The 24046-nt window shown below is 43.6% G+C and overlaps 1 protein-coding gene across 2 annotated transcripts in view; it reads left to right on the forward strand.

Annotated features, from left to right (window-relative positions):
- The first annotated feature begins 15850 nt into the window (after positions 1–15850).
- The window catches only part of Lyn (LYN proto-oncogene, Src family tyrosine kinase), a 115971-nt gene continuing 107775 nt past the window's right edge, over positions 15851–24046 (forward strand). For both annotated transcript variants that reach the window (NM_030857.2, NM_001111098.1), the window contains exon 1: positions 15851–16075. The gene's annotated coding sequence lies outside the window, so the exon portion shown is untranslated. The remainder of the gene's footprint in view (positions 16076–24046) is intronic.

Genomic DNA, 24046 nt, shown 5'->3' on the forward strand with positions numbered 1-24046 from the left:
AAGAATTCCAGGAAAACAAAAATAAACAAGTAGAAGCCCATAGGGAGGAGACACAAAAATCCCTGAAAGAATTCCAGGAAAACACAATCAAACAGTTGAAGGAATTAAAAATGGAAATAGAAGCAATCAAGAAAGAACACATGGAAACAACCCTGGATATAGAAAACCAAAAGAAGAGACAAGGAGCTATAGATACAAGGTTCACCAACAGAATACAAGAGATGGAAGAGAGAATCTCAGGAGCAGAAGATTCCATAGAAATCATTGACTCAACTGTCAAAGATAATGTAAAGCAGAAAAAGCTACTGGTCCAAAACATACAGGAAATCCAGGACTCAATGAGAAGATCAAACCTAAGGATAGTAGGTATAGAAGAGAGTGAAGACTCCCAGCTCAAAGGACCAGTAAATATCTTCAACAAAATCATAGAAGAAAACTTCCCTAACCTAAAAAAAGAGATACCCATAGACATACAACAAGCCTACAGAACTCCAAATAGATTGGACCAGAAAAGAAACACCTCCCGTCACATAATTGTCAAAACACCAAACGCACAAAATAAAGAAAGAATATTAAAAGCAGTAAGGGAAAAAGGTCAAGTAACATATAAAGGGAGACCTATCAGAATCACACCAGACTTCTCGCCAGAAACTATGAAGGCCAGAAGATCCTGGACTGATGTCATACAGACCCTAAGAGAACACAAATGCCAGCCCAGGTTACTGTATCCAGCAAAACTCTCAATTAACATAGATGGAGAAACCAAGATATTCCATGACAAAACCAAATTTACACAATATCTTTCTACAAATCCAGCACTACAAAGGATAATAAATGGTAAAGCCCAACATAAGGAGGCAAGCTATACCCTAGAAGAAGCAAGAAACTAATCGTCTTGGCAACAAAACAAAGAGAATGAAAGCACACAAACATAACCTCACATCCAAATATGAATATAACGGGAAGCAATAATCACTATTCCTTAATATCTCTCAATATCAATGGCCTCAACTCCCCAATAAAAAGACATAGATTAACAAACTGGATACGCAACGAGGACCCTGCATTCTGCTGCCTACAGGAAACACACCTCAGAGACAAAGACAGACACTACCTCAGAGTGAAAGGCTGGAAAACAACTTTCCAAGCAAATGGTCAGAAGAAGCAAGCTGGAGTAGCCATTCTAATATCAAATAAAACCAATTTCCAACTAAAAGTCATCAAAAAAGATAAGGACGGACACTTCATATTCATCAAAGGAAAAATCCACCAAGATGAACTCTCAATCCTAAATATCTATGCCCCAAATACAAGGGCACCTACATACGTAAAAGAAACCTTACTAAAGCTCAAAACACACATTGCACCTCACACAATATTAGTGGGAGATTTCAACACCCCACTCTCATCAATGGACAGATCATGGAAACAGAAATTAAACAGTTATGTCGACAGACTAAGAGAAGTCATGAGCCAAATGGACTTAACGGATATTTATAGAACATTCTATCCTAAAGCAAAAGGATATACCTTCTTCTCAGCTCCTCATGGTACTTTCTGCAAAATTGACCATATAATTGGTCAAAATACGGGCCTCAACAGGTACAGAAAGATAGAAATAATCCCATGCGTGCTATCGGACCACCAAGGCCTAAAACTGGTCTTCAATAACAATAAGGGAAGAATGCCCACATATACGTGGAAATTGAACAATGCTCTACTCAATGATAACCTGGTCAAGGAAGAAATAAAGAAAGAAATTAAAAACTTTTTAGAATTTAATGAAAATGAAGATACAACATACCCAAACTTATGGGACACAATGAAAGCTGTGCTAAGAGGAAAACTCATAGCGCTGAGTGCCTGCAGAAAGAAACAGGAAAGAGCATATGTCAGCAGCTTGACAGCACACCTAAAAGCTCTAGAACAAAAAGAAGCAAATACACCCAGGAGGAGTAGAAGGCAGGAAATAATCAAACTCAGAGCTGAAATCAACCAAGTAGAAACAAAAAGGACCATAGAAAGAATCAACAGAACCAAAAGTTGGTTCTTTGAGAAAATCAACAAGATAGATAAACCCTTAGCCAGACTAACGAGAGGACACAGAGAGTGCGTCCAAATTAACAAAATCAGAAATGAAAAGGGAGACATAACTACAGATTCAGAGGAAATTCAAAAAATCATCAGATCTTACTATAAAAACCTATATTCAACAAAACTTGAAAATCTTCAGGAAATGGACAATTTCCTAGACAGATACCAGGTATCGAAGTTAAATCAGGAACAGATAAACCAGTTAAACAACCCCATAACTCCTAAGGAAATAGAAGCAGTCATTAAAGGTCTCCCAACCAAAAAGAGCCCAGGTCCAGACGGGTTTAGTGCAGAATTCTATCAAACCTTCATAGAAGACCTTATACCAATATTATCCAAACTATTCCACAAAATTGAAACAGATGGAGCCCTACCGAATTCCTTCTATGAAGCCACAATTACTCTTATACCTAAACCACACAAAGACCCAACAAAGAAAGAGAACTTCAGACCAATTTCCCTTATGAATATCGACGCAAAAATACTCAATAAAATTCTGGCAAACCGAATTCAAGAGCACATCAAAACAATCATCCACCATGATCAAGTAGGCTTCATCCCAGGCATGCAGGGATGGTTTAATATAAGGAAAACCATCAACGTGATCCATCATATAAACAAACTGAAAGAACAGAACCACATGATCATTTCATTAGATGCTGAGAAAGCATTTGACAAAATTCAACACCCCTTCATGATAAAAGTCCTGGAAAGAATAGGAATTCAAGGCCCATACCTAAACATAGTAAAAGCCATATACAGCAAACCAGTTGCTAACATTAAACTAAATGGAGAGAAACTTGAAGCAATCCCACTAAAATCAGGGACTAGACAAGGCTGCCCACTCTCTCCCTACTTATTCAATATAGTTCTTGAAGTTCTAGCCAGAGCAATCAGACAACAAAAGGAGATCAAGGGGATACAGATCGGAAAAGAAGAGGTCAAAATATCACTATTTGCAGACGACATGATAGTATATTTAAGTGATCCCAAAAGTTCCACCAGAGAACTACTAAAGCTGATAAACAACTTCAGCAAAGTGGCTGGGTATAAAATTAACTCAAATAAATCAGTTGCCTTCCTCTATACAAAAGAGAAACAAGCCGAGAAAGAAATTAGGGAAACGACACCCTTCATAATAGACCCAAATAATATAAAGTACCTCGGTGTGACTTTAACCAAGCAAGTAAAAGATCTGTACAATAAGAACTTCAAGACACTGAGGAAAGAAATTGAAGAAGACCTCAGAAGATGGAAAGATCTCCCATGCTCATGGATTGGCAGGATTAATATAGTAAAAATGGCCATTTTACCAAAAGCAATCTACAGATTCAATGCAATCCCCATCAAAATACCAATCCAATTCTTCAAAGAGTTAGACAGAACAATTTGCAAATTCATCTGGAATAACAAAAAACCCAGGATAGCTAAAGCTATCCTCAACAATAAAAGGACTTCAGGGGGAATCACTATCCCTGAACTCAAGCAGTATTACAGAGCAATAGTGATAAAAACTGCATGGTATTGGTACAGAGACAGACAGATAGACCAATGGAATAGAATTGAAGACCCAGAAATGAACCCACACACGTATGGTCACTTGATTTTTGACAAAGGAGCCAAAACCATCCAATGGAAAAAAGATAGCATTTTCAGCAAATGGTGCTGGTTCAACTGGAGGGCAACATGTAGAAGAATGCAGATCGATCCATGCTTATCACCCTGTACAAAGCTTAAGTCCAAGTGGATCAAGGACCTGCACATCAAACCAGACACACTCAAACTAATAGAAGAAAAACTAGGGAAGCATCTGGAACACATGGGCACTGGAAAAAATTTCCTGAACAAAACACCAATGGCTTATGCTCTAAGATCAAGAATCGACAAATGGGATCTCATAAAACTGCAAAGCTTCTGTAAGGCAAAGGACACGGTGGTTAGGACAAAACGGCAACCAACAGATTGGGAAAAGATCTTTACCAATCCTACAACAGATAGAGGCCTTATATCCAAAATATACAAAGAACTCAAGAAGTTAGACCACAGGGAAACAAATAACCCTATTAAAAAATGGGGTTCAGAGCTAAACAAAGAATTCACAGCTGAGGAATGCCGAATGGCTGAGAAACACCTAAAGAAATGTTCAACATCTTTAGTCATAAGGGAAATGCAAATCAAAACAACCCTGAGATTTCACCTCACACCAGTGAGAATGGCTAAGATCAAAAACTCAGGTGACAGCAGATGCTGGCGAGGATATGGAGAAAGAGGAACACTCCTCCATTGTTGGTGGGATTGCAGACTGGTTCAACCATTCTGGAAATCAGTCTGGAGGTTCCTCAGAAAATTGGACATTGAACTGCCTGAGGATCCAGCTATACCTCTCTTGGGCATATACCCAAAAGATGCCTCAACATATAAAAGAGACACGTGCTCCACTATGTTCATCGCAGCCTTATTTATAATAGCCAGAAAATGGAAAGAACCCAGATGCCCTTCAACAGAGGAATGGATACAGAAAATGTGGTACATCTACACAATGGAATATTACTCAGCTATCAAAAACAACGAGTTTATGAAATTCGTAGGCAAATGGTTGGAACTGGAAAATATCATCCTGAGTGAGCTAACCCAATCACAGAAAGACATACATGGTATGCACTCATTGATAAGTGGCTTTTAGCCCAAATGCTTGAATTACCCTAGATCCCTAGAACAAACGAAACTCAAGATGGATGATCAAAATGTGAATGCTTCACTCCTTCTTTAAATGAGGAAAAAGAATACCCTTGGCAGGGAAGGGAGAGGCAAAGATTAAAACAGAGACTGAAGGAACACCCATTCGGAGCCTGCCCCACATGTGGCCCATACATATACAGCCACCCAATTAGACAAGATGGATGAAGCAAAGAAGTGCAGCCCGACAGGAGCCGGATGTAGATCGCTCCTGAGAGACACAGCCAGAATACAGCAAATACAGAGGCGAATGCCAGCAGCAAACCACTGAACTGAGAATAGGTCCCCCATTGAAGGAATCAGAGAAAGAACTGGAAGAGCTTGAAGGGGCTCGAGACCCCAAAAGTACAACAGTGTCAAGCAACCAGAGCTTCCAGGGACTAAGCCACTACCTAAAGACTATACATGGACTGACCCTGGACTCTGACCCCATAGGTAGCAATGAATATCCTAGTAAGAGCACCAGTGGAAGGGGAAGCCCTTGGTCCTGCTAAGACTGAACCCCCAGTGAACTAGACTATGGGGGGAGGGCGGCAATGGGGGGAGGGTTGGGAGGGGAACACCCATAAGGAAGGGGAGGGGGGAGGGGGATGTTTGCCCAGAAACCGGGAAAGGGAATAACACTTGAAATGTATATAAGAAATACTCAAGTTAATAAAAAAAAAAAAAAAAAGAAAGAAAGCAGGCTGAGCAAGCCATGGTGAGTAAGCCAGTATGGTCTCTGCATCAGCTCCTGCCTCCAGGTTCCTGCCCAGTTTGAGTTCTTGTCCTGACTTTCTTCAGTGATAGACTACATTAAGGAAGTATAAGTCAAATAAATCCTTTCCTCCCCAACTTCATTTTGGTCATGATGTCCCATCACATCAATTGACACCATAACTTAAGACAGTTATTGACGTTGAAAGTGTACTCCCTTTTATAGAGAATGTTAGCAATGACCCACGGAAAAGGCCTAAGCCTATATGGTCTTCAAGTATGGCCTAACTCCTTTCTGACATATTTTCTAGGAATCCTACAAACAAGACTGAACTTTTCATTTACAATAAAAATCTTTTGGGAGTTGGAGAGATGGTCCAATGGTTAAGAGTACTGACTGCTTTTCCAAAGGACATAGGTTCAATCCCCACAAGGAGGTTCACAGTCCTGTGCAACTCACCCCAGGAACTGTGACGCCCTTTTCTGGCCTTTAGGTGTACTGTATACACATGGTGCACAGACATGCATGCAGTCAAAATACCCATACACACAAAATAATCACATAACAATTTTTCTAAAAAGAACTTAAACCTAAACTTCCTTTACAATCCTTGCGACCTAAGGCTCAATGATGTGGTTAGCCTTAATCCTATCCAATTCACAGGAACTGCCATACTGTGTCTTTTAGGTTCCTTAGCAACCCTTAGAGATGTAACATCAAAAGCCAAGGAAAAACTATATATAGCTACTGTAAGCACATTTCTTTGAGACACTGAGAAGTCCATACCCTTGGTATCGGGTATGTCTTTCTTGCAGGGTGCCTCTTTCTCTTGATCTTCATGCTTAAAATCTATATTAAAATCTCTTTAATGTGTTTCATATTGCCTTGAACTGAAATTCTTTCCTACAACAAATCCAAGACCCTAGCTTTACCCGGATAGAGGTCCTTAAACACCAAAGGGAGTTTCTTTGGCTTTGAGTTTGGAGCAGTATCCCTGTACCACCATCATTGGAGCAGTATCCCGGTACCACCATCATTGGAGCAGTGTCCCTGTACCACCATCATTGGAGCAGTGTCCCTGTACCACCATCATTGGAGCAGTATCCCGGTACCACCATCATTGACGTCAAATAAGTTCGTTACTTTTGAATTCAGCCTCACTCAAATTTGCTGAATGTGGGCAGAATGCAGCCTGGTCATTCACACGACATGAATGGCTTTTAGGTCAGTGTCTAACAGAGTCCTTGGTCTCCTCAGAAAGCTTATGACTGTCTAAATTATTCACATTTCTGTTAGTGTTGTAATCCTCTTCATTGCCACCCGAGTGCCCTGCTGAAGCCCTGCCTTCTTACATCATTCCAAGATTTTGTGGCCCACGTGTCCAAATTCTCTCACATTGCTCCTACAGATCACAGCATCAGTTTCACCAAAGCAACACTCCCAGTTCTGGGAACCTATTTCCACACTAGTTCCTTTTCTCATTTCTGTGACCAAATATATGACCAGCAGCAACTTCAAGGGGGGAGAATTTCTTTTTAACTCATGATTTGACAATGTGACAGCTGCCTGTTCACATCTCAGCAGACCAGGAAAGGGGAGGGAAAATGCTGGAACTTAGCTGCTCACTCCCTTTTCCCTTCTTATTCATTGTACAGCTCCAGTCTATGGAATGGTGCTGACAGCTTTCAAACATTGCCCCTTTCAGTGAATTATCTCTAGAAATATCTTCCCAACCACATGAAGAAGCGTGCCTCACTAAAACCCTAGGCATCCCTTTATCTAATCAAGTTAATGATCCTGCACTAACCAATGGGTTAGAAAACCAAGTTACTTGACTGTTCATCCCCAGGACTTGCACAGGCTTAATGAGATTCTATACAGTGCACAAAAACAAAGAAAGTATGATTTATATAGAATAACCTCTTCTATAATCCTTGAGTCCTATAAATTGTTATCCCGTTTCAAAATCATGTTTAGTCAAGACTCACCTGTTGTGAGTAAGAGTAAATAAGAACTGTCTGAAATTCTAAGTTTGTGATGGACTTTTTCGTCTGTACCTTTGAATATTACCTCTAATCAGAGCCGGAGAAGCCCTATGTAAAAGCCAATGGTGAATTATCACGGGTGGGTATTGGAGGAGCGACATTCTCAAAGCCTAACAATAAATGATTAAAACCAACAGGGTCTCTGAGGAGCACATACACACAAACTACTTCCATCTACAAAAAGATACGCCCAGAGTCAGAGAAAACCATAAACCCTTCCTGGGAAGAACTTTGCCTTCCAGAAGGCAGCAGAGACTCTCCCGAGTGCCCTGGAAAAGTGTTTAAAGCTCTGTAGTTTTCTAAGGTGAAGCTACAGAGTGACAGGTGATCAGAATGAAGCCACACTGGTCTCCATGACACTTTCCTGGGTACATGACATCACTAACCTGTTAGTCTGACATATTCTGGGGACATAAGCCACTGATACTCAGGTTAAAGCACATCAACATTTCCCACACAATTGAACTCTATCAATTTCTGAGACACACTTCTTGTCTCATATCAATGATGGCCATGTGCAAGAACTAGTATTAAATGAAGCATGTTCAACTGGCTTTCATCTTTTCTGGATTTATTTGATGTCTTTTTTTGGTTGGGTGTTTTTTGTTTCTTGAGACAGCACTTCTCTGCGTAGCTCTGGCCATCTGGAACTCAATCTGTAGATGAGTCTGACCTCAAGCTTACAGAGATCAGTCTGCTTCTGCCTCCTGAGGGCTGGTATTAAAGGTGTCAGCCACCACCACCCCCTTCATTTGATGTCTTCTAACAGCACAACATCATACATTCTATAAGATGCTAAGTTTATTCAAAGATGATATGGACTGGGAATCTGAACATTCAAGATGGGCAAATACAATCACTCATTACAAATATGCATACACGTATAAATGTTATAACACTGGCCAACGAAGATCAACCTATTAAGATAAGGAAAGTAATTATCAACATTATATCAACATCCTCGACTGGCTGTGCTCACCTGATAGCTGTCAACAATTTAGAATTGATACAAGTTGGATATGATAATTCAAGCTGATTTAGGAAGATTGTCATGAGTTTAAAGCCAGCCTGGGTTATACAATGAGTTCAAAGCCAAGCAATGTAGTGAGATACTGTCTCAAAAATTAAGAGAGAAAGAAAGAAAGAAAGGAAGGAAGGAAGGAAGGAAGGAAGGAAGGAAGGAAGGAAGGAAGAAAGAAAGAAAGGAAGGAAGGAAGAAAGAGAGAAAGAGGAAAGAGAAAAGAAAGGAAAAAGGAAGGAAGGAAAGAAAGAAGGAAGGAAAGAAAGAGAAAAAGTAAGAGAAAGAAAAAAGAATTTAATATAACACTTCTTGTTCTGTGCATACAGGAAGTCTTGAGTGGAAATAAGGCTGCCTGAGAAGGTGAACCCATGAATGAGAAGCAGCAGCATTAAGCAGACTCCAAAAGATTCTCAGTGGCTCAACATGAAAGGTTGATACGAATGGACATGGTGGTTTATGCCTGTAAATCCAGTACCTTCAAGACAGAGGTAGGAGAAGTACAAGTTTGAGGCCATCTTGGTTATGTCATAAGACCTTGTCTGAAAAGACAACAGGGCAGCGTAGTACCTCCTACCCACAGTACCCACGCTGGGTGAAGCTCACAGAGTGGAGCATCAGTGCTTGCTGACCCCAGCACAGCCAAAAGCATGATCCACTACACAGGTACACTGCTTCATGGAGCTATGTTGGGATGGTTATGTGGAAAAGCCAGGAGATTGGTTAGACTCTTGTACTGAAAACCTCCTGGAGAGCTGTGTGGACTGCTGCATGAATGCCACCCTTGATACCACAAGTTGGTTTGCCCAGAACATCCAGAAAGTAGGGCAGTAAGCTGTCCCTCAGAAGGAGAGACCTGTTATTAAGCAGGTGGACTCCTAGTGGAGGAAAAGTTCTCAAACTAGTGTCAGGCTGAGAGTTATCAGGTCTGTTGGTGTTGAAACCTAAGCAACTCAAATGTTTAAAAAGTGAAAAAATATCTACTTTGCATTCAATAGTTTCAGGTTGTTTTGCCAGTTATTTAATAAATGTGAAGTTAAAAACAAATAAAACAAAATAATGACAACAAAAATTGATTGCTATAAAAAACTGACATCAATATTGAGTCGCCTAAGCTCAGGGCAAAAGGCTGGACTTGTTTTCACGTTGGGAAGGAGGCTTAAGCATCCATGGGCATCATTTCTAAATCATGCTTGGTGTTATTTTACTGCCGTATTAATGACAGCGACCAAGCATTCGCACATTAGAGAATACTGTTTTTGACATCTGAGACAAGATGCTATGCCAGTGCCAATGATACATGACATCCCTTTCCTTTCTTGGGAAATCACCAGAGAAATGTTTCCTCCTTGACAGATGCTCCTAGGTGCATCATAGCATGCCAGTGGTCTGAACACATGAGCTGAGTCAAACACATGTTAAGATCCCTTTCAAGACCAGAGTAGTATCACCACTCTCCTGCTAAAAACCAGCACTTGATAAACGCAGGCAGAGATGTGTCTTAGTCAGTTACTGTGGCTGTAATGAAACATCATGACCAAAGCAATTCAGGACAGAAATTCAAACAGGGCAGAAACCTGGAGGCAGGAGCTGACGCAGAGGTCATGGAGGAGTGCTGCTTACTGCCTTGTTTCCCGTGGCTTGCTCAGTCTCCTTTCTTATAGAACTCAGGACCACCAGTCCAGGGATGGCATCACCCCTAGTGGGCTGGTCCCTTCTCCATCAATCACTAAGTAGAAAATGCCCTACATCAGAATATTATAGAGGCGTTTATCAAGTGAGGTTCCCTCCTTTCAGATAACGTTAGCTTGTTGACTTAAAACTAGCCAGCACCAATGATATTTTCTAATACTTATTACGAATTTTTGTAGTCTGTAAGTTTCTTTTAAAAAATAATAAATCTCTGCATCAGAAAGTAATTTATGCTAAATATTCCTATTTTTCCTGCAAACAGATACAAGTTTGTGTTTTCCAATTACTACCATGTTGGACATGGGTAAATACACACACCTTCTTTCTAAGAAAGCCATCCTGGGTGGCCGCAGTCCTATGGGTGGTTAGGTGAAACTCTCTTAGATATTTGAAATTAGTCTCTGGAATATGAAGTAAGATGGGGGTAGAGGGATCTGGATAGAATGCAGACAACTCTATTTTTAGGACTGAAAGAAAGAGCAGCAGCCAGGAGGTTTGCACTGAAGTCGGGCCCCAGCCTGGAAGTAGCAGGAGGGCCCTGGACCCAAGGCCATCCCCTAGAGATCTGAGAGAACAATCCAGCTTGCTGCCAAGCTCCCCATCCAGATCCTCGGCTCATGCCACCACTATACGTAGCAACCCAGGAGGAAGAGGAGGACTTGGAAGAACACAGTTAGGGCTGGGTGTGGAGCTCAGCTGTAGAGGGATTGGCTAACCTTAGCTAACCTAAATGGGGCCCTGGGATTGACCTCTGGCACAGGAGGGAAGAGGAAGAACAAAAGAAATAAAGGAAGAGAGGGTAGAAAGAAGAAGAGGAAGATGAGGAGGAGGGGGATGATAAGGAGGTTGAAGAGGATAAAGAGGAAGAGGAGGGGAGAGAGCACCACAGTGCAGCATTCAGTGACTGACTACCCCCTTCCGTAGCTGTGACCCTGCATATCTGTGCAGTATTCCTGGTCCTGCCTGAAGATGGAGTTGCTATCCTCCTTTTACCCATGGAGTCTCTCCCTGGAACCTCTGCCCTCCCACACCCCAACCTCTGTGTGTCAACACACTTCCGTGCCTCTTTCAACCTGCAGGGCAATAATTACTGGAACTACATCTTCCAGCGGGAATCAAGTGTCTCTCCATGTTAGAACAAGGTCTGTGTTATCAGGGTTACTTCAGGTGGTGGCCATGATTTTTCCTAAGGGAAGTGTCTTTCTGTAGCCATCGAGCACTGGGCTCCTCCCAGCGCCACCTTCCTTCATCCTGCTTCACCCGGCTATTTTCACAGTGCTGATAGCCCTCTGACTAAAGGACACTGGGAAACGACTCTGAAAACTGGCTGATTTGTGGGGAGGGGACTTTTCCCTTGATTTATATCACTTTTTAACCGACAATCAAATTCCTGTAAGCTCCTTTTATTCAAAAGCCATGGACACGTAACATTTGACAACCTCATGTAATAATAATTGATCCATTGATCCGGGCAAGGAGTATCAGTGAACACTCATAGTCATGGGTAAGAATTTGGTAAGAAATGGAAAATGTATATTCTCAATGCTCCTCTCTGAAAGAAACTAATTGATCCACTTAACCAGGTGACCTAAGTTAACCTTACTAGTAGTGGTAGAGATGGAGAGATGGACCCCCCCATTGCCTCCGGATGCCTTCCTGTACTAAGAATAAAAACACACTTTATGATAGAGGTCTCCTGCCAGAAAGATATCACGCGAATCTCATGAGGGAATACTGAGCTCAGAGGTAATTGTAATCATGTTCGTGTGTGCCTACAGGTGGTTGGTTTTGAGCCATCCTGTGGGTTCTGGGAACCAAGCCAGGGTCCTCTTCAAGAACAGCTAGTGCTCTTAACTGCAGAACCAATTCTCCACCCACAGACATCTTATCTTAGGAAATAGAGGGCGGAATATTTAGAGGGCAAAGGACTATTATTCCTCTAGTTGTCAGATAACAGTTCAGATCATTTACAGGTAGAGAGGTTGATAGGAGAGAGGGAGAGAGGGGAAAGTGCTGGAGAACAAAAGCATGGTTAAATGAGAATAGCAGGGGGATTGGGTGAAGGATATTCCATGTGTTACTTTCTATAAATCCCGTGATTCTGAAATTATGTCTACCTAAAAATTAAAACACATGTTTCTAGAGACCATAAGGCCACTTAGAGACCAGGTTTGGCGTTGGTAGAATTTGAACTGAGGACAGGGCAGATACCAAGGTCGTGAGACCATCTTGATAAGGAGAGGACAGGGGGGTGTCCATGCTGAAGATCTGAGGCTACTGAAGCCCCCTCCCTCCCTCAGGGAGAGCAGAAGCACAGTCACACTGGTTCTTTTTCTTACCTTCCAGACAGCACCTGATAGACCTTGGAAACCTCTAATCTGAGGTGTATGAGGCAATTTTTAATGCGTGGTTCACTGTTTTGGTGTAGTTACTGTGAAGCACACTTCTGTGTGTCATCAAATGGCAGATTAACTTTAATAAGATTCAAACTGTAATTATGTAATTGGTGTCATGATTATTATTACTGTGTGGCTCGCTTTCAGCCACGTATTGTTTAGGTAGTTTGTTTGCTCCCTCGTAATGTCAGAGAGCTGCCATGGTCGGAGCTGGACTTCCGGTTTGCTTTGGGAAACAGAGTGGGGCTGGGGCTGTGTCTGTGGCATCTAAGGCAGGGAAAGGGATGGAATAAAAAGCTTCAATCTCTCTCTCTCTCTCTCTCTCTCTCTCTCTCTCTCTCTCTCTCTCACACACACACACACACACACACACACACACACACACACACACACAGAGTAGAAGGTTCAAATCCAACACATCCACTTTACTGAGGAATTTGGACAATCTGCCTATTCATACTGAGCCTTTTTTACCTACAAAGTGTAGACAGCACGGCATGGTCATGGAGGATTGAGTAGGAGTCTCATTAAAGAGCCTGCCCGGTATCTTGGTGGTGGTTATGACAAAGAAGCCACTAATTACCTCCTTCCCAGAAAATCTTGGTGAACCATTACTCCTGGTTCCCTTGCAAAATTCTCCCACACCCTTCCAGGAAAGTGAACTTTCGTATCTTGGAAGCATGGTTTTCTTAAACCAACAGGTTTTATGCCAGTTGTACCAAAATGGGCAACTTGCATTTGGCTGAGTCTCTCCCAGCGGTTCCCAAGGGCATCTCGTTACTAGAGCAGTCTAGGGAGCTTGAGGACTGTTGGGTTTCCCTCCAGAGAGTGACTTGATCGGTCTGGCAATGCTGCTCCGTGGTACTGCAATTTGGAATGCATGGGTCTCTAGCCAGACCTGAAATCATCCAAGGGAGTCTCTGTGTCCACAACTTCTCACAGTCAAACAGGAGCCTGTGTAAAGAGGTGTTCTTAAAGGTACACAGGCGGGGGCTGGTGAGATGGCTCAGCAGTTAAGAACACCGACTGCATTTCCAGAGGTCCTGAGTTCAAATCCCAGCAACTACATGGTGGCTCACAACCATCTGTAATGAGATCTGATGCCCTCTTCTGGTGTGTCTGAAGACAGTGACAGTGTAGTTAAATATAATAAATAAATAAATCTTTAAAAAAAAAAAGTACACAGGCTGGGCTCAAAGATCTGGACCTCTGGAGGAGAGTAGAAGGGGGAACTGTAATAGTCAATGCCACATAATTTAATCTTGTTTGCCATATGCTATTTGCCGAGACTTCAAGGACTCAATGTAAGAGTGTCATTACAGCCAACGTATTGACGCGGTCATTCAGAGAAGCCCAGAACATGAACTCTCAGATGGTGAATGTCTCTAGAGCAGCGGTTCTCACCCTTGTTAATGCTGTGACCCTTTCACCAAGACCCCATGTTGTAGGAACCCCCAACCATAAAGTTATTTTCCTAGGTACTTCGTAACTGTCACTTTGTCACTGTTATGAACCGTAAGTTAAATACATGTCTTTTCTATTACCCTGCCCCACTGTAAAAGGGTCATTCAACCCCTTCCCTCAGAAGGGTTGGGATGCACAGATTTTGAACTATCGGATATTTGACAGATAACAGCTCACGTGTGTGTACCACAGATTCCCAGGGTAACCCACTGGCTACTGTTCAGCAGGACGGTAACACGGTTCATTTTGGGAATAACCACCCCCCCTACTGTTTTCGTTTGAGGAGGTATTCCTGCAACTTAGCGATGGGAACACTCTGAGAAGTGTGCTCCTTCATGATTTCATCTTATGGTGAACATTGTACACTCACTTAAACTTAAGTGCTCCAGGTCACTCACTTTATGTCCCTCTTGATGCAACCAGGAGTCATGGTAAACAATGGTAGAGTGGGCTTGTTGGCATTGGCATCACCACACTGTAGAGTTGTCTTGCACTGTCACACTAAGAGTGCTATGACAGCTATGACATCACTAGGCGATACCGATTTTTCAGCTCCATTATAATCTCCGGCACCATCTTCATCTGCGTAGTCCCTGGTTGACTGAAAACCACATGGGCCAGGCAATAGTGGTGCACACCATTAATTCCAGCACTTGCGATTTTGAGTCCAGTCTAGTCTACAGAGTGAGTTCCAGAATAGCCAGGGTTACAAAGAGAAACCCAGTCTGGAAAAGAAAAGAAACAAAACAAAACAAAACAAAACCGGATGTATTGTTACACTTGCAAATGTTAGTCTTCCTTCGTTACTGGACTTTGTTCTGACCTATTGGACTGCAATTAGGGGATCCCAGGAAACAGAAGTCAGATTAGCATAAATGGGAATCTAGTGACTGAGGCTAATTGTATACCTCGGTTCAATGTGGGGCATTTATCAAGTCAAAACTTTGGTTTGAGCAAGCAATCTTGCAACAGGCACTGGTTATGTACCTACAGTATGCCAAGCATTGTGTACATACAGGGATGGAAGGACACAGCGTTTGTTAGGAATGTAGTAACAGCTACCAGAACCACATGCTAATCAGTGCAAGCCGGCTACAGAGGGCAGTTCTTGATAAGTAGTCTTCCTTAGTTCTTTTTTCCTGGAGGCTTATTGACACGCCTTTTAAGTCCACAGCTAATGCCCACTCCTCATTCCAGTGACTATCTTGAGCACTCCTGGTACACCTTTAAGGAATTTGATGTTTTGATTGTTAAAGCAAAGGTTCCCATTCCCTTATCTGCTCTCCCCTCCCCTCCAAACGTCTACTCGCTGGTACCCTTTTCTCTCTGGAAAGCTCCAAACACCTGCAGTGATCAGAGCATGCTGACTCTGGTCCCAGGCACACAGTGTGTTGAGGAGTTGGATCCGAAGGACAGCAAAGTGAGGAGAACGTTTTTCACGACCCTTGAGAACTCCCAGATCTTCCATGCAACCCTACGGGAGAATGCCGTTCCCGAGGCTGCCCCCACTCTCCCAACTTGCACGTTGGGTCTCCATAAGTCTGTTTGCTTGCAAAATCCTGCGCGACGGCCACACCAAATACCAAACCTTGGACAGGAACCAAACGGTCACTTCCCCGCCCTCCCAGCACAGTATGCAAATCCGAGCACCAGGAAGTAGCTGGGACCAGTCGGCCGAGCCCAGCGACAGCCAGTTCCTCTCCCACCGAGCCGGGCCTGGGAGCCTCCCGGCCAACGTTCTGCAGCTGGTAGCCTGCTGCAGGCTGGGCACTGTCCCCCGAGCAGTGTGCCCTTAAGTACTGGCTAAGCGTCCTACCACCCGGGCCCGCAGCTGCTTCCCAGGCGGGCCCCTCAGGGCTATCCCGTCGCGTGCGTAGCTTTGAACCGAAGTCACCGTGGAGTTCCGCCGCCCCGAAACTTCCACCGCGAGCGAGTGAGTCAAGGGCTTGAGCATAGGGTGGGTGTGTAGGGTGGACCGGGCAGGGACTGCGGCTGGGTCAGAGACCGGAGTACAGGTCGCTTTCTTGGCTCGGGACCCAGGGTTTCGGTGCAGCCACAGCGCCGGCGGCCGAGGTCTCGCACTGTTTCTTGGTGGCGCTGGCGCTCGCCCCGGGTGGTGATAGCATCCAGACTCCTTTAGCCTGGGGAGACTGTGACTCGCCGGGGCGATCGAGCGGAGACGCGGGGGCGGCGACTCCGCAGGTGTCCGCAGCGGAGCGGCGCGGAGGCGTGGAGGGAGGTGCGCGCGGGGTGGGCGCCCCTGGGTCCTTGGCGTCAGTCTCCCGCATGCCTGCTCTAGCTTCTCTTGCATGGTAGGGAAAGGGAGCGCGGTGCAGATTCTAGCGGCAGTCACTAGGGATCCAGTATCTAGTCTCCTGGCCGGACCCTGGGTCACCAAGGATGAGAAGGGGGGTTTGAACCCACACCCTCTCTAAGGCTGGCTGACGGCTGAAGTCCCTGGTGACTTGGGGCAAGGCGGTGACGTCGAACTGCTGCCATTGAGACTGGAGCTCAACCTCCCGCGGAGCTCGGCTTCTGTCAGCCGGCAGAGGAGTAGTCGGATGCCAAGAGGAAGCTAGAGTTATTTTAAGAATTCAGGGATGCCTTTCCTTCAAAATGGGGGAAGGGTGCATGCGACAGTTCCCACTCGCCTGCCTTATCTTGGCTGACTATAGTGGCTTCCCTATGTTGCTTGTGTAGTGTTTTTTCCAATAGTCCCGCTACTCTGGGAGCTTCTGGTCGTCTCTTCATTTCTTGGAGTACCCGCGTTTGTATTAATTATTATGGTAATCCGCCCAACTTCCTTGCTGCTCAGAATGCAGGTGGGAATCTAGGCCATGAAGTCTTTCAGTTCGTGTGTGACCGCGGATTATTAAAGTTCCTGGTTTGGGTTTCCTCCTGCTTGACAATGAACCTACTTCAGAGGTTTAGTACCCTGAAGGTCCTCGGACATTCTCCGTGTACAACTGATCCTCTATGAAAACGGAGGTCTTTGGTGGTTGGCAAGTTTGGTGATTTTTAAACTTGAGACCACATGTCTGAGGTGAGCTACCCAACTTTTGAAAATCTACTCAATAAATACTTGACAGGTGTGCTGCCCCAGAGGTCCCTCAGATCCCCTCAGTTCAAGAGACCCCCAAGGGGGCTGGGGATTTAGCTCAGTGGTAGAGCGCTTACCTAGGAAGCGCAAGGCCCTGGGTTCGGTCCCCAGCTCTGAAAAAAAAAAAAAAAAAAAAAAGAGACCCCAAGACCTAACATGGACCCTTTGCTCAGCTAGCTGTAGGGGGTTTTCTCTCTGTGCAGTCAACACCCATAACGTGTTTTAGGGAAATAGGCTCTACCCTGTGGGGTGCAGGAGCTTCCTGAACCCTTCTTAAGTGAGAGGAAACTCTCCTCCCCCTAAGATTGCTGCCTTTCCAGGTCCTCATTTGGAGGAAGCAGGGTGATTTGGGGGTTTTGTTGTTGTTTTTAAAATTTGGCTCACAAGAGTCTTAGTGATAAGCTGTATGTAAGTGGAGTAACCTTCTGAGCCACTGAAGAGGACAGCAGACGTGAAGGAAGAGAGGTCAGGAGCCAGGAATACTGAGTTGCAGTGTAGGGACTATTTGCCAGAGCTGAACTTTTGGACCAGCTTCTTGGGCCATGGATTGAGTCAGCATTCCTCAGGGCAGCAGCAGTTACATTGGTGTCCATGTTCTTGGGCTTGTCATCCTGACAATGTCAATGCCAAGACAACAACATTATCTCTCTTGTTCCACACAAAGCCCTGGTTCCTGGTGCTTGATTAGTGCTCAGTGAAGATTACGAGGAAGGAGGAAGGAAGGCTGCCTGCTGGACACACTGAGCTGGGGCCTTCTGATTCCTCCTTCTGTCTTGGTTTCTGTAGCAAGGGTAGGACATTGTAGAATTGCACCAGAACCCTCCATGGAAATCTGGTTAGGACTGTTCTCTATGTGGCTTGGAGAAGGTAAGACAGTTTCTGTACAGGCAGTCACCCTAATGTATATTAGAGTCTTTGGGTGCTTTGTGATACTCCCATGGCCAGTGGTTTCCTTTTAGCAGAATAAAAAAAAAAGGGTCCTGCACAGCTTTGCAAATCAGAGACTTTCAAGACCTAGTTCCTGCAGTGTTTGTGTTCAGAAATAAAGTACAGAAACATCCTAGGTTAGAGTTCGTTCTTATAGAAATCCTACTTGAAACCATATGATCATATATAAACCTGCACTGATGACAGAAATAGGAATGCAGTATGCACACGTATGCAGCATAAGACTTTGTTACAGCTCGCTGGGACCAATGTGTCCTCGGATGCATAGATTAACACAGCATGGAAAAGCATTAACCGGGGACGGGTTAGCGGTGGGACCAGCCAGAGCCTTTCTGAGCAGCTCTTAGCAATGAAGATAATGCTTCATTTTACTTACTTATTTACTTGTGCATGACTTCGGAGGCTTTCTCCATGTTGACTTCATTTGGACGCCCTTGTGGTTCCCTACTAAATAAGCCAGGGCAGACATGAAAAAGAGATTCAGGAACTTGTCTCAGTTAAAAGGTTAAGTGGTCTTCGGATATTATAGGTATGTTTTTTCCTGCTTTGCCAGTAGTCAATTACTTAAAATAAACATATCACTTAATACGCATTTGAGAAAGAGAATTATGAAGGAGTTTTCTTTACTCATTTGGTAGCTATATATGTAAGTAGGTCTTCAGGAAGCCATCTTCGATATTTTCAGCAATGTTTCTCCTGAGGTGTGGACAGTCTGTAATAACTGCAATGGTGATAAACTTTATGTCAGCTGCAACTGACTTGGTTACAACACTTACTAGTCAACCAGAAATTTTCAAGGACTGTCAAAAGAATTCTCTCTGCCATCGCTAGAAATATCTTGTCCATGAACTCTACCAGCTCTCCGTGTTGTTAAAATAAGAACACCATTCACGACGAAAATAGAAAACCCATAAGACCCATGTAGAAGACCATGTGTCTAACTTTCTGGGTGTCTGCTGTGGGCAAGTCAGCATCTCGGGGTACGTGTGTGCTCATTGCTTCCTATCTTTTAATGAAGAGAAGGAAATAGAAGAGGAAGCTCCTTTTCCAGTCAGAAATACTGAAATACTGTCTAGTTTCCTGATGCTTAAATTGTGAAACTGAACTCTGTCGTCATTTCTAACATTGAAGTTCCCATTTGAGGGGAGACACTCAAGTGTAGAAAATGGGATATTAACTGAGGGATTAGAAGGTATGTAACAGGTCAGTGTCAAGACTTATGCCTTCTCCTTGTCTTGAGATAGCTAGAAGGACTTTCCTACAAGGTTGAAAAACAAGCTTACATTATTATATCAAATTCTGGCAAGTATGGCCTCCATAGTCCTAGTTCTTCATTCTTAGTCATTCGATCTTTTCTACATTTTGCACTGGCTTTTCACCCTTATCTTATTGGATAAGCCATTGACTTTGTTGTTTGCCATGAAACTGCTTCTTGAAAGTTGTGTTCACAGTCAGGACATAGTTCTCTGGAAGTCCTGCTGACTTTACTGTGTTTTATCAACTGTTGATGCCTTTCCAGGGTGACTCCTGCCATCTTACAAAGGCATTCCTCTCCCCATCATTGGCATGATGCTGGTAGATGAATTATGGGAAGAGATTAAACTTGTTCTCATTGTTGTATCCACAGACGCTGGTACCCACAATCACAGTTCATAAGGCTGAGGTCCCTAATTGGTATTGTTATGAATAGTGTCATATAAAACCACACAGATGAGAAAATCATAGTCATTTGTCTTGTTTTCAAGACCTGGTCTCAAAGGTCACAGACATACCTCAAACTTACCATGAAGCAGAGGATGAGCCTGGACTCCTCATATAGCTTACCTACCGTTAAGTGCAGGATTCCAGGTGTGTGACACCATACCTGGCTCACACATCAGTTTTGAGAGACAATTTCCTAAATGTCTCATTGACCACAAGGGAGCCTTCTTATGTGTGTAGCCTGGAATGTTTTCAGTTTGTTTTATTTTCTCCTCTACAGTTTATACTTCAAAGTCACTATTTCCCTTTGTGCTCAATCCTACCTTTTCATAAGCATCCAAAATGTCCCTGGTCACCTTTCTGACCCCAGGAAACCCTGATTGGAAGCTACTCTTGAATACACCTCCTCTATTTCCCTCCTCTTTCTGTACTAGTAAAACAGTTGTGGGGAAGCTATACTAACTTGAAAGAGATACTTCTGAGTGCAGAAAGTCCTCAGGGGAGACTGCAGAGGTGGATTGGTGTTCACTCTGGTTCCTGAAGTCCTCATGGCTACTTGGTGCTTGGGTTAAGTAGGTGCCCCACTCTTCCTGTAAGTGTTAACTCCCATGAGAGTGAGGGAATGGAGAAATGGGTCTCTGAGAGGCTCTCTGGAGAGGGAGGACTACTTCTGCTTTCCACGGGAAAGCTGTGTTGCTGAGAACAGAACTCAACCAGAGAAGCAAAAGGAAGTGATACCCTCCACACCCTGCACCATCCAGTCATTTGCTTGCGGGCCCCTCCCTTCAAACCACTCAGAATTGCCTTCCCCTTGGGGTTCCTTCTACCAGCCCTGCTTGGTCTGCAGGTTCATAGCCAGATTTCTTTGGAAGGAGACAAGGGGGATGAATAGAGGGTGGGAGGGAAAAAAGAGAGGGAGAGTGCACCAGAGGGAGGAAGGGTGCAGACTCTTCCCAAGCAAGACCTCCAGCAGGAAGATGTATATTTTGAAATATACAGTCTTGATTTTTCCAGCACCAGAAAGATGTACGTTTTGAAATTTCCCCTCGTGGAAATTCAAAGTAAGATTTTGGAATCTTTAAATGTTCTCACAATTCAAGATCTTGACTAAAGTAGTTTAAGGATTTTTTTAAAGCTCCTGAATTATATACAGTCTTTTGTTAAACTCTTCGAGTGCAGCGGTACTGTCTTACCTCCACAAGCACAATATCTCTTAAAAACATATTTAACTTATGCCTATAGCACATAAAAAACCAAGCAGACAAGCAAAAGGACATGAAAAATGACTGAGGAGCTTTTCTTTTGTACCAGAGTGGTTGGGAGTCCTCCTGAGCCCGCTTGGAGAGCTCTACTGGGCTTCAAGCCAGCAGAGATGAACTTGGGTCTGGCTGGAGATTTAGTAAAGAAATACAGATTCAGCTGGCTAGGGTGATACAGACCTATATAGTAGCTGCTATTCAAGAGGATGAGGCAGGAGGGTCATTTGAGCTCCGAAGTTTAAGGACAGCATAACTAAAACAATGAGATCCCATTTAAAAACCACACAATCCAAATCCACATTAAGGGGCATGTGTCCATGTAGTGTGTAGTTTTTGCTACATCCACTTTATGCTCCAGGCGGAAGGTGCTCCAGTCCTGCCCAGGTTCCCTTGGATCTGCAGATACACACACACACACACACACACACACACACACACACACACACACACACACACACACACTTGTTTTTCAACCTGCCTTATGGCTCAATTGCTGGTCGCTTCTAATCTGCTGCTACTATGCCCTTCCCAATATTCTTAGCTCAGCACCATGAATCTGCCCTCAACTTTAATTGCTCAGTTACCTTCTTCTTGTTCAAGCAACCCAAAACCTCCCTCAGCTTTACTTGCATTTCTAACCTCTGCCTGGGGAAATGGCCTGTGACTGCTCAGCCTGAGATCTCAATGTGGCCGGTCTCCTTTTCTCCCTCCAAAGCATGGTGAAAATCTCCCTCTTCTTATGCATCTGCTAGCTTGCCTATGGAGACTTGGAACTCGATCCTCTTTCCTTCTGCCCAGCAATCGGCTCATGGTATCTTTATTGATCAATCAAGAACTAATTGGGGAACAGGACCTTAACATCAGCACCACCCACTACATTTTTATACAAAGGAATATGCCTCCAAATGTAAATGCCTCAAATAGCATTTGATTATGCTTCCTTACATAGCAAAATGCTCCCCATCCCCTTATCATGTGTTCGTGTGTGTGTGTGTGTGTGTGTGTGTGTGTGTGTGTGTGTGTGTGAGTGATTATGTAGGGAGGCCTGAGGTTGGGACTCCTTATTCACAGTTCTTTTATATCGTTATTTTAGGGCAGGGTCTCTCAGGCTAATCCAGAGCTCTCTAGTACAGCTAGTCAAGCTAGCCAGTGTCTTCAGGAATCCTGTCTGCCTTCTGAGACTGGGATCACATGTGTGTGGATTCTGTGGCCCCTTGTATCAGCTGCAAGTGTTTTAGCCATGGAGCCGTGCCCCCCCCCCGCCCCCAGCCCAAAGGTGCTTTTTAAGAGCTGAATACAACTGAGGAATGCTGAGAGTAGGAATAGCCTTCCCTAGGGAAGAGCCCCTTAATTGTTTATGAAATATGAGCAGTAAGCCCTGAGATCAGATGCTTACAGATAACATTATACAAACTGAGCAAGTTACATTAATGTGTTTAGGAACACACACACACACACACACACACACACACACGCACACGCACACGCACACGCACACGTACACACACACACACACACACACACACGTGTAACAATTAAAGAGAAAGAGGCCATGAATTTGAGAGACTGCATGGGGCAATGCATGGTAGACATTAAATGGAGAAAAGGGAAGGAGGAAGTGGTGTAATTATAATTCCAAAAAATGATAAAAAATAAATTTTAAAACATTTGTAACTGATACATTAAAGTTGTATACATTTGTGAGGTACCCTGAGATGTTTTAATACTGGTATGTCTACATTCTATGTTTGTAGACTCTGTCCCTGACATAATTTGCATGTGGGATGTTCTTTAATGTATCTGTTTAAAGTGTCACTCCCAGCTTGGTGCTATGTGGAGGAAATGGGAATCCCCAGAAGAGGACATCACAAAAGGTCTCCAGGTCCTTTTTGCTGCACTCTTAGAAGCCATAGTCAGTTCTCAGACTTCCAGCTTCCTCCATTTTATTTCATAGTGTTGAGATGAGTGTGTTTTCTGTGCCACATTCTTCATCAACAATGTGCCTCTTTGTCATTGGCCCAAAGCATAGGGGCCACAGATTATGGGCTACTCCACTCCAAATTATATGCCAAAACAAGATGCTTCCTTTAATTAATAAATAATAATACTGATAATAATGATAGCTAAATACAAACTGAATATGATAACATTCCTTAAAAAATCATAGGTGGGAAATATCATTTATAACTCTATATATCTTTTTTTTTATTCTAGGTCTTCATAGTGTTTTTCTTTTTTGGGAGGATGAATGGGTGATGATTTATTTATTTATTTACTGTGGTTAAATCTAGGGCATTGTGCATAATAAGCAATCATTCTACCACCTGCCTATCTCTTCCAATTCTCATCCTTATTTTATTTCATCCTTATTTATTATGTATTTATTTGCGTGATACTGACAAGCATTCTACCACCAAGCCTAATTAGTCTCTGTCCCTTTAAAAGTACTCAGAGGACCTCCTTCATCCACCCCGGATGGGAGGAAACCCCGGGTGCAGAGCTCCAGTTCTTGCTTGGAGGATGGATGTAAAATGCCCAGGATGCTGTTAAATCCCACACACAAAGGGTAGCCTGCTGTGTTGTCTGCTCTGCTGTCCTGTGAGCCTGGAAAAATGAGGCTAACAAAGGGTGCTCTTTCATGACAAAACAGGACTAAAAGTACCCCAAATTAAGACGATGGGATACTTTTATATCTCAATAAATGCATTTTGGGTTAAAAATATGTTATTTTGAAAGTGACTCTCTAAGTTGCCCAGGCTGGCCTTAAATTGAACAGAATACACACAATTAACACATGGCAGTGCAAAGAACTGCAGACACAGTGACTGCAGGAGTTAGGGAAGCCAGGAGACTGGAGTGGCCTGCAGGCTGTTCATAAGGACTGGGCTGTTGTCCT

Source organism: Rattus norvegicus, chromosome 5 (assembly GCF_036323735.1).
Source record: "Rattus norvegicus strain BN/NHsdMcwi chromosome 5, GRCr8, whole genome shotgun sequence".
In the NCBI taxonomy this organism is placed as follows: Eukaryota; Metazoa; Chordata; class Mammalia; order Rodentia; family Muridae; genus Rattus; species Rattus norvegicus.